This window comes from Pongo pygmaeus, chromosome X (assembly GCF_028885625.2).
Source record: "Pongo pygmaeus isolate AG05252 chromosome X, NHGRI_mPonPyg2-v2.0_pri, whole genome shotgun sequence".
Classification (NCBI taxonomy): domain Eukaryota; kingdom Metazoa; phylum Chordata; class Mammalia; order Primates; family Hominidae; genus Pongo; species Pongo pygmaeus.
Genome location: NC_072396.2, coordinates 74,866,695 through 74,878,112, shown reverse-complemented (window position 1 = coordinate 74,878,112; position 11,418 = coordinate 74,866,695).

Here is an 11,418-nt window from a genome sequence, read left to right as displayed (position 1 = left end):
GCTGGTTTCCAGGGCAAGTGTGGATGCTAGGCCTGGCTGGTCTTTGATGGTCCCCGTGAAATACCATTTCACCATCCCCAAGGCCGCAGGGTTTTGTGGACGTAATATTTTCGTGTCCCTGGTCAGTCTTCCAGACCACCTCTCCAGGTCACACGAGATTTTCTCGAGCTCTCTCTTCTGCCTTCACCGTCCCTGACAGTTGAGATCGCCTCGTTCCTTCAGCCGGCATCCTGGGCTGGGCAGGCCCCAGACTCGGGCATAGATTCTGGTTCAAGTGAGGAGGTGTGTGTAGGTTCTGCCAGCTCCCATTGCCAAGAGACTGGGTGTTGCGAACAGACAAAAACAATAGAAATGCAGATACCATTCCAAGTTAGCGTGTGTGTGTGTGTGTGTGTGTGTGTGTATGCGCGCACATGCGCACACGTGAGCGTGCCCCTGCTAGCACCTGCTTGGGAATCAAATTAATCGTGGGTGCTGTCCCTTGAGTGAGAATGGACTGATTCATGGAGTGGAAGCAGTGGTGAAGGATCCATGAAGGATCGAATTTGCTAAAGCAGGGCTGGGATCTACCCTTTCACAAGAGGTGTTGTTCAATTCTAACACCTAGAAGGCTGTGGAGTGGACGAAGGGGACATCCCCAAACACAGGGATGGGTGTCAGGGCCCTCAGAATGCTGGAGGTGCCACAGTAGGCTCGTGATCCTCCGCAGGATGGATGGGATGTCTCAGCACTCCCATGTGTGGGTGCAGTGATAATGCCTCAGAGTCGCTGGTTGGTGCCTCATCTAGGAAGTGGGGAGCTCCCGTGGGAGGGCGCCACGATGCCCGCTAACCAACACATGGGCAGGATACTCACAGAGAGGGTGGAAAGTGGGAAAGAGAGACTGCCCTGGGACAGCTGGTCGGGCTCGGTATCTGCCTTCCCCCATACTCCCTCTGTGTCTCCCTGCTGGGCTCATGGTGTGAGCTCAGCGAGGGGGACCACCACACACATGGTGGGTCAATCACAGACCTCAGACCTGGAAACCAACGCTGGTGGGGACCTACCCCATCGGAATCTAACCCCTCACTGGAGAGGATGGGCTTGACTCCTTGGGCCAAGGCTTTGACCCTGATACAGGTGGTTGTTTCTTGGGGGGATAACACAGTGGGCTGATGTTTGGGGGAAGACATGTGTCAGGGACTCTCCAGCTTGGGTTTTTGCCACCGGAGACATCTAGGCAGGTTCTGGTGGGGGCAGAACTCCAGCCCCAGTCACTGCCCCGGGGGGCATGGGCCATGGTCGACAGGGTGTGGAAGGGGAGAAGCCCGTGGACGGAGTCGTGGAAGGCGTGAACCCATCCCTCAGTTGCTGGCTTTTGCCAGCCCTGCCTCCCAGCACGCCACCTCGGTTCCATATTCAGACCACCTTCTGCACAATAATGGGGCCGTAACATGTACACCCTAGGCCCATGGTACACCACATGGTTGGGCGGAGCCTTCTGGTCCTAGGGGATGTAAATGCAGAATCTGAGGCTCCTCAGGTTAGAGGAATCCGTCTGGGTCCCATTGGACAGGAAGAGGTTGAGCCCCTCCCCTCATTCAGTGGCCCCCTTTTGCTTTTCCCTCAAGCCTCCTCTCCCACCAAGAGGAATGTGGGGCCTGGCCTGGAGAGCCTTAGACCCCCTTCTGCCTTGTCCTGCCACTCAGCTCAGATGAGCTCCAGAGGTCTGGTGAGCTGCGTGCCTGCCACAGTGGCGGAGCCCTATTGCAGAATCCCACCTACACCCGGTGCCAGGACTGCCACAGGTACATTCCCATATGAGACCTCTTACTCTGTGGGCAGAAAAGAGCATCTCCTCTTCAGACTCCAGCTAGGGCCGAAGGTGTGTGAGTCTCCTAGCACGCCCGCCAGCCAGAGTCCCCAAGGGTGGCCTTCCAGGCTGTGGCAGAGGCCCAGGGCATCACACACGGGGATGTGAGATGGCAATCATAGGATCATAGTGGTCATGGTGAGTAACAGCCATGAACTTTAGCCCGCCTGGAACACACTCCTGGGTGAACTCGGACGACCTCATGCGCATCTGTCCTCAACCTCCACCCCAAGAACTCCTCCTTTCCCCCACACATTTTCTCATCATGCATTTCCTCGAAGGATGAGGCCAACACCAGTGTTTGCCAGGTACGGCCGCGTAGGCTGTGGCCGCCAGGGTGGCTGTGCAAACTCTATCTGTGGGATTCCAGGGTGCTCCGTTCTCGTGATCCAGCGTGAACGGCACCCATGTGGTTGTGCAGTGTTGAAGTCCAGGTCACTACCATGCAGAGCAAGGAACAGAACGTTGGCAGGGTCTTGGAACCCTCCTGTTTGCCCCATCCTGATCACTACCTCCCCCTTTGCACACCCCAGAGGAAATCACTCTGCTGACTTTTCCAATAATCACTCACTTTCCTTTAAGTATTAATAATTGTCATTTAATAACCCTCACCAACATATAAAAGTTAGAGGCAGTTAAATGTAAAATTATATGTTTGAAACATAATACACACACACACACACACACTCTCACATACACGCGCGTGCACACACACACACACACACACACACACACACACACACACGGGGATAACTCAGAAGCCCGCCATCTGACAAACAGTTATAAGGTGATCAAGCCAGGTAGCTATTACCCAGGTCATGAAACTGTACATTGCACCTTTAGGGAATTGCAGTCCGAGTGTCTTTCTCTGAAGGAAGCCAAATGCACATGCTACGTACCGTGTGATTCCATTTGTATGACATTCTGGAAAAGGCAAAACTCTAGGAACACAAAACAGATTGATGGTTGCCAGGGTCTGAGGGTTAAGACGAGGAGTTCAGTATAAGAGGGCGTAAGGGAACCTGGAGGGGGGCGGGGGACGGCGATGCTCTATATCTATATATATTGTGCTGGTGTTTTTACAGCCATATGCATTTACGAGATCTCGTAGACCTCTGTGTAAGTTATAGCCCAATAGTCCTGACTTCTTAGAAAAAAAAAAAAAATTGTCAGCAATACATTTCAAATGGAAATTGACATTTAGTCAATACCTTTTGTGACTATGAAGAGCATGTTGCTCTCCCCGAATCTGTTAATGTGGAGAATTATACCACTGTATTTTCTGAAGAGAAATTAAGTTCATATTTCTGGGATGAAGCCAATATTAGTCATGCCATATTAGGTATTTTCCTTTTTATATCCTGTAGGCTTCCGTGTGCTAAGATTCTGCTTCCAATTTTTACTTCTATGTCATGAGCCTGTGATTGACCTGCAATGTTTCTCTAGGTGTCCTTGCAGGATTTGGTATCGAGGTTATGCCAAGCTCATACAGTGAGTGGAGGATTGTTCTTCCCTTTCAATTTTCTTTTCTTTTCTTTTTTATTTTTTTTTTTGAGACGGAGTCTCGCTCTGTCACCCAGGCTGGAGTGCAGTGGCACGATCTCGGCTCACTGCAAGCTCCGCGTCCCAGGATCACGCCATTCTCCTGCCTCAGCCTCCCAAGCAGCTGGGACTACAGGCGCCTGCCAGCACGCCCGGCTAATTTTTTTTTTTTTTTTTTTTAATTTTTGGTAGAGATGGGGTTTCACCGTGTTAGCCAGGATGGTCTCGATCTCCTGACCTCGTGATCCACCCGCCTCGGCCTCCCAAAGTGCTGGGATTACAGGCGTGAACCACCATGCCTGGCCCCTCCCTTTCAATTTTCTGCACGAGTTTGTGTAAAATGGAAGATATGTATTCCTAGGATGTTTGTCAGAATGTGGTGGTGAATCCTGGAGTTCATTCGCGGAAAGCCTTTGACTACTGATATCTTTCTGTAATGATTCTGGAACGGTTCAGGTTGGCTGTGCCTTCTTGTGTCAGTTTTGGCGGGTTTGGTTTCCTAGCAATTGGTGACCTTTTTCACTGTTTTCAAACTGACTGGAATAAAATGGTCCATAATACCCCCTTCATCCCAGATTGCATTTGTCTAAATTTTGGAGCCACAGGAGAGTTAGTTGCAGGGAAAGCACAAGGAGCACCCATACGTATATTCTTCAACTGCATCCTCCAGTTGTTACCATTTTCTCACATTTGCTTCAGCCCTCCCTCCATCCTGCACCCCCGTCTTTCTCTAAGCGTGTGTGCGTGCTTGTATTTTTGTTTTTTATTGTTTTGTGGAATCATTTGAGATCCACTGGAATCATTTAGATCCATCATCCGTAAATACTGCAGCATGTATCGCCTACAAGAAAGCATGGGCTCCCACAAAACCTTAATGCCATCATGACACTCAGGAAATGTAACACTGAGACCACACAATTTTCTACTGTATGATCACATGAAACATTTTCCAACTGTCCCCATGGTCCCATAGTATCCCTCATAGCTGCTTTCTAACAAAATTCTCTTTCCAACCAAACATCATGCTTTGCATTTAGTTGTCAAGTCTCTTTTGAGACAGGGTCTCCCTCTGTCGCCCACGCTGGCATGTAGTGTCACGAACCCGGCTCACTGTAGCCTCGACCTCCAGGCTCAAGCCATCCTCCCACCTCAGCCTCCTGAGTAGCTTGGACCACAGGCAAGCACCAACCGCTCGCCGAGGTCTCCCAAATTGATGGGATTACGGGCATGAGCCATGAGCCATGGTTCCCGGCCCATCAAGTCTCTTCAGTGTCCTTTAAAGTGTGCTTTTGTGTGTGTGTGTGTGTGTGTGTGTGTGTGTGTGTGTGTGTTTGAGATGGAGTCTCACTCCGTTGCCCAGGCTGGAGCACAGTGGCACGATCTCGGCTCACTGCAAGCTCCGCCTCCCGGGTTCACGCCATTCTCCTGCCTCAGCCTCCCGAGTAGCTGGGACTACAGGCGCCCGCCACCACGCCCGGCTAATTTTTTGTATTTTTTAGTAGAGACGGGGTTTGACCGTCTTAACCAGGATGGTCTCGATCTCCTGACCTTGTGATCCGCCCGCCTTAAAGTGTGCTTTAAACCAGTGCAGTCCTTGTCAGGAAGCCCTTGAACGTAGGTTTGTCCAATGGCTTCCTTGTGATTAGATTCAGGTAGGTTTAACATTTTTGGCGGGACTACTGCAAAGCAGACGTGCTGTTCTTCTGGGTGCGTGACATCAGCAGATTCTCCATGTCGGTTTGTCTCATGACTGGTGATGTTCATCTTGACCATGTGCTCGGGGCGCTGTTCCAGATTACCCCATTGTGAAAGTGCCATCTTCTCTTTGTATTTAATTAGCTATGTGCTGTTACTGCATGGGCACTCTGTGTGAATATCCAGTTCCCCCACAATATCTTCTTTCTATCTTTTGGATGTCTGCATATGATATGGCTTGGAACCGTGTCCCCACCAAGTCTCATGTCAAACTGTAACTTCTAATGCTGGAGGTGGGGCCTGGTGGGAGCTGACTGGATTATCGGGCTGGATTTCTCAGGAATGGTTTAGCAGCATCCGCTTGGTACTGTCCCCGTGGTCGCGAGTGAGTTGTCATGAGTCTGGTCGTTTAAAAGTGTGTGACACCTCCCCCTGTTCTCTCTCTCTTGCTCCTGCTCCTACCATGTAACAAGTACCTGCTCCTGTTTTGCCTTCTGCCATGATTGCAAGTTTCCTGAGTCCTCCTAGAAGTAGAAGCCGCTATGCTTCCCGTACAGCCTGCAGAACCATGAGCTCTTCTCTTTATGAATGACTCGGTCTTGGATATTTCTATATAGCAACACGAGAACGGACGTAACATCGTTTGTGCTTATTTCTCCCTTTTCTTTCCTGATAGCGGTGCCCTTCTCCCTTGTTTTCTTGACCAGTCTCACAAGAGTTTTACCAATTTCATTCTTCTTCCAAACACCCAACTTCTGGTTTTGTGATCCTTATGCTTGTTTCTACTTTCACTGATTTCTGCTTTTACCTTGATGACTTCCTTCTACTTTCCTTGGTCTTATGTTGGGCTTCTTTTTCTAACGTTTTCTCGTTAATTGTCTGCGATCCTCTTTTAAATATATGCTTTTAGCAGCCTACACATCCCTCTCAGGACTCCTTTACTTGTGCCAACAAGGGTTTATGAGTAGTATTTTTGTAATCACCCAGTCCCAAATATGGGAAACAACGAAAATCACAACTTTCATGGGACGGAATGAATACATTGTGGTATGTTAATACAATGGAATACTATTTCAGCAACGGAAAAGTACAAAGTACTCCTCCATGGAATAATAGGCGCAAATCTTACAAAGATAACATCGAGGGAAAGAAGCAAGGGACAACACGGACATGTTTAATGATTCCATTCCTATAACTTCAAATGACAGGCAACACTAACATACCTTGTTGAAGAATGCATACTTAGGGTATAAAACCATAGAGAAGAGCAAGGAAAGGACAATCAGAAAAGTCAGGATGTTGGTTTCCCCTTGCAGTAGGAGTGGGGCTGAGCTCAGGCAGGGACATCCCAGGAGGCTTTGGGGGATGCTGGCGGTGTTCTCCTCTGGGACCTAGGGGAGCGTTCCCGTACAGGTGCACTGGATAATCATTTATTAAACTAGGCACATAAACTGTGATGTTTTCTTTCTGCACGTTGCCTGCCACCATAAGCAGACAAAACAATAGTGCTAAGGGAAGTAACATTGCATTAAACAGGTAAGTATTTCATAACCAGAAGGATAACCAAAATTTTATTTTCTCTATTTATAGCAGATCTCCTTGCGAGTACTAATATCAGTTTATTGATAGTGATAGCTTGATTTCAAATTCTCATAGATTTCACCAAACATCATAGGAATGATGCTTATATAATTGTGATCTTAATTTCGATGTTTTGGTAAATATTTTATATTTGGGTGGTAAGTTTTCATTCAGAATTTGTGATTTTGTGCTGGAACCCTATGGCCTTGGTACATTTTTCTCACGGGAGATTTGTCACCTCCCCATCCACTTATTCTCAGAGGCAGACGACTTAGGACCTGAGAAAAAGAAATTAAGGCAACAACATTGAGGGGCAGCAACGCAAATGTTTACCTTCATAGTTTATATCAGCTAATTGTGGTATACTCATATGATGGAATACCTTTTTTTTTTTTTTTTTGCAATGGAAATGTACGGGGTATTCTTAGGGATACTATCCATTTTTAAGAAAAGTCCATTACCAAGATATAACAAATTACATAAAGTTAACCATCATATGATATTTATAAAGCATACTACACATATATACAAGTTTAGAAAACCAATCGACTGTGAATGAACTATTGTGAAGTGATGAAAACACGTATTGAGTACTGAGGTCAAGAAAGAGTACATTGCAGTTCTAGAGGTCTTATATGTATTTCACTGTGCTAAAGACACCAAATATGAAATGCTACATAATGTGTGATTCCATTTGTAGAACATTCTTAAAACTGGAAAACTACACATACAGAAAACTAATCAGTCATTTCCAGGTCTGTGGATTGTGAGAAGTGTTTAACTACAAATGCGTGTTATTTCTTATTAGCAATTTCGCCCCTCTTTATTTTGAAATGTAACATACATAGAGAGAACTTCACAATATGTGCGTGTTGTTTAATAAGTGATTATCAAGGGCACCTCTACAGAAACACCCCCATGTCACAGAGGAGAACACCGCCAGCATTCCCCAAAGCTCCTGGGGTGTCTCTGCCTGATCTCAGCCTCATTCCTCCTTCAAGAGGAAACCAACACATTTACATTTGTGATCATTCTTTCCTCTTTTTTCTCTACGTTTTTCTGTCCTATGTCCTATATTACATTCTTTTAATACTACAGTATGCCTGCAGACGACATGTTCCTAAGTCTAGAAAACCACACAGTGTCAGCCCCAAAGCTCCTTAAGCTGATAATCAACTTCAGCAAAGTCTCAGGATACCAGATCAATGGGAAAAATCGCAAACATTCGTATACACCAACAACAGTCAAGCAGAGAGCCAAATTGGGAACACAGTCCCATTCATAATTGCTACACACACCAAGATACCCAGGAATACACCACACCAGGGAGGTGAAAGATCTCTACAAGAAGAACTACAAAATACTGCTCAAGGAAATCAGAGATGTGACAAACAAATAGCATCTATAAGGAACTTAAACAAATTTACAAGAAAAAAACCAAACAACCCCATTAAAAAGTGGGCAAAGGACATGAACAGTCACTTTTCAAAACAAGACATACATGCGGCCAACAATCCTGTGAAGGAACGCTCAACATCACTGACCATTACAGAAATGCAAATCAAAACCACAATGAGATACCATCTCACGCCAGTCAGAATGGCTATTATTACAAAGTGAAAAAAAAATAATAATGGATACTGGCGAGGTTGCAGAGAAAAAGGAACACTTATACACTGTTGGTGAGAGTGTAAATTAGTTTAACCATTGTGGAAGACCATGTGGTGATTCCTCGAAGACCTGAAGACAGAAATACCATTCGGCCCAGCAATCTCATCACTGAGCATATACCCAAAGGAATATAATAAATCATTCTGTTATCAAGACACGTGCACGTGTATATTCATTGCAGCACTATTCACAATACCAAAGATATGGAATCAACCTAAATGCCCATCAATGGTAGACTGGATAAAGAAAATGTGGTACATATACACCATGGGATACTATACGGCCATAAAAAAGAATGAGATCAGGTCCTTTGCAGGAACATGGTTGGAACTGGAGGCCATTATCCTTAGCAAACTAATGCAGGAACAGAAAACCAAATATCGCATATTCCCACTTACAAGTGGAAGCTAAACGATGAGAACACAGGGACACAAAGAGGGGAACAACACACACTGGGGCCTATTGGACGGTGGAGGGTGGGAGGATGGAGAGGAGCAGGAAAAATAACGAATGGGTACTAGGCTTAATCACTGGGTGACGAAACAATTTCTACAAGAAACCCCCACGACACAAGTTTACCTATGTAACGAACCTGTACATGTACCTCTGAACTTAAAATAAAAGTTCAATTCAAGAAATAATAATAATATGGTTTGGTGTTGACTGTTATGTACTTTTATATTAGTGGAATCAGAAAATATGTTCATTTTTCTTGCTTCTTGTGTTTAATGTCAGGAGTTTGGTTTTGGATATTTAAATTTGAGATGCCTATTAGGTATCCACGTGGAGAAGTTGAGTAGACAAAGGTCTGGACCTGGGCTGAAGAAATACATACGGGAGTCATCGTAGTATCGATTTTTTTTTTTCAGGGCCCATTGCAGAGCTTATAGCTTGCAGTGGAACGCCAAGAATGAGTTCTCAGACAAATCCAGCTGAGGGGGGCCGGGGGCAGCTCTCCTAAGAGACTCCGCCCCAGCATCTGTCCGCCAAGTATTCATTGAAAGGGCTTGTTAAACCACAAACATCCACTAGATGGCCTTTTTGAGGTCGGGTCTTGAGACACCTGTGGCCTGGTACAAGCACGCAAACCGCATTCTCGGGAGGCTGTTTTCAGCGTTCCTTATCACACCACACACTCCACTCCCCGTGCTGTTTTCAGGGTCAAGGAGTTTCATTCTCATGCACAAATAACATACACACAGTGCCTCAGTATGTTTCCACGCCCCGACCTCAAACGCCTTGTACCTAAGCTTGGATATGTTGTCGTACACCCCCCATATCCCCCCCTTCTTTAATTCTTACAGCATGCTGGTCATCCAATGCAAGGTAAGCTTCCATGATTCTTCCCTGGTCATAGATGCGTCGGGTGGCAGCACAGAGCCATCTGCAAGTGCCTAGCAAACAGATACAAAAAAGAATAAGTACAGCGGCCATCACCCAAATGCGTATGTTTAACCCAGACAACCAAGTGTTCGAGTTTAACCATTGAAAGCCTTCTTGTAATTGCTGCGACCATTCTTCAAGGTGTTTCTTTAATTCACACTCAAGAATGGAAATTTGAGAAGACAAATGGTCGTGATAAGCCCCTTGCAGATGTGCTTTCACTCTCTCCCAAGCATATTGGGAGCTATTATATGGCAGAGGTGTGACACAGATAGAATTATACTGCGAATCACAATGTAAATTTTGATGGGTAATGAATGCCTGCTGCTGATTCCCCAGTTATTCAACAGCGGCTTCAAGAGACCAGGCGAGACAGAATGGTTTTATCTATATTGACCTGTTCTTGAAATTCACGGGTTACATTATATACCATGTGGTTCACCACTGAGGCTGTGTGAATAGATTCTGTCAGAAAAACAGCTGCAGTAGCAGCAGTTGCTAGTATAATAATAGCTGAGACTAAAAAGGCAATTAAAGTGGCCAGGAATCTTTTTTTTTTTTTTTTTTTTTTTTTTTTTTTTTTTCCGAGTATGAGATAGTGCTTTTCTAAGTAGCTGCAGGGTGGAATCTCCTTTTCAGCTCCAGGTTAAATTTACAGGCAGCCACAATTCTGCACGCCATTTTAAGATCATGACATAGGTTATATCCAACTGTGTAACGTTTCGATGGACAAGCATGTAGCATACCAACTACTGGAAGAGACTTTAACACTATAAAAGGATTGATTCTGCTCTACGTTAGGAACACCTTGCCCAAACAAAAGTATGTAAGGGTGAGCGGTACAAATCAGGACTGTGTCAGTAACATTATTATGCAAAGAGAGGGTATGGTTGCCACCGCCAGTAATATACTCACCATGTGAAAGAACCCGTTCAAAAACAGGAAATCCTAATCTCCAAATTTGGGCATGAGCAGGGCTTAAAGCTTGTTTCTCTCTCACTTGTAATATTGGTCCTGAAAGCCCATACTCTGACTAGGTAATAGAACTACTGGAGGGACTCCCAAATCCAATAGTCTGATTTGCAGACATAAGATTACCATGGGGACCCCAATCAAGTAAGGTGCCATTATCAAACAGAGGCCCTTGACATGGAGCAGGCTGGTCTGTACGGCGACCACTGGCACCTACTCGGACGGCATATAGGAAGATCGGGCACTTGTGTAGCTTCATTAGAGACCTCAGTAAGATTAGTGGTAATAGTAGAAATAAAGGTCAAGTTTGCAAGCTTAGCATCCCTTTTAGGCTGATAGTAAAGATACTCCTGAGGGATGAGAGTAACACACTTATCATGTGCTATTGTGGAAAAATAAAGAGGGGGATTACTAGACAATAAAATCAAGGAGTAGTTAAGTTGAATCCATCCCAGATTTTCAGTTACGGGGTAAGACAGACGCATCCATCGGCCTCCTGCCCAAGAAGTATCATTAGATGACAAAAGCGGGTCAGCATCCCACCATGTAATAACATTAAAAACAGGGGGATTTAGAACATGACTCCAATAAACATGTTCTTGAGCTGATCCCACTTGGCAAAGGACAAGAATTACCCGCCACCCCAACATCCATGTCTGTCTTACTTTCTCAGAAGTTTCCCCAATTACCGCCAGATACGTAAGAAACCGATTGTCTGCAGT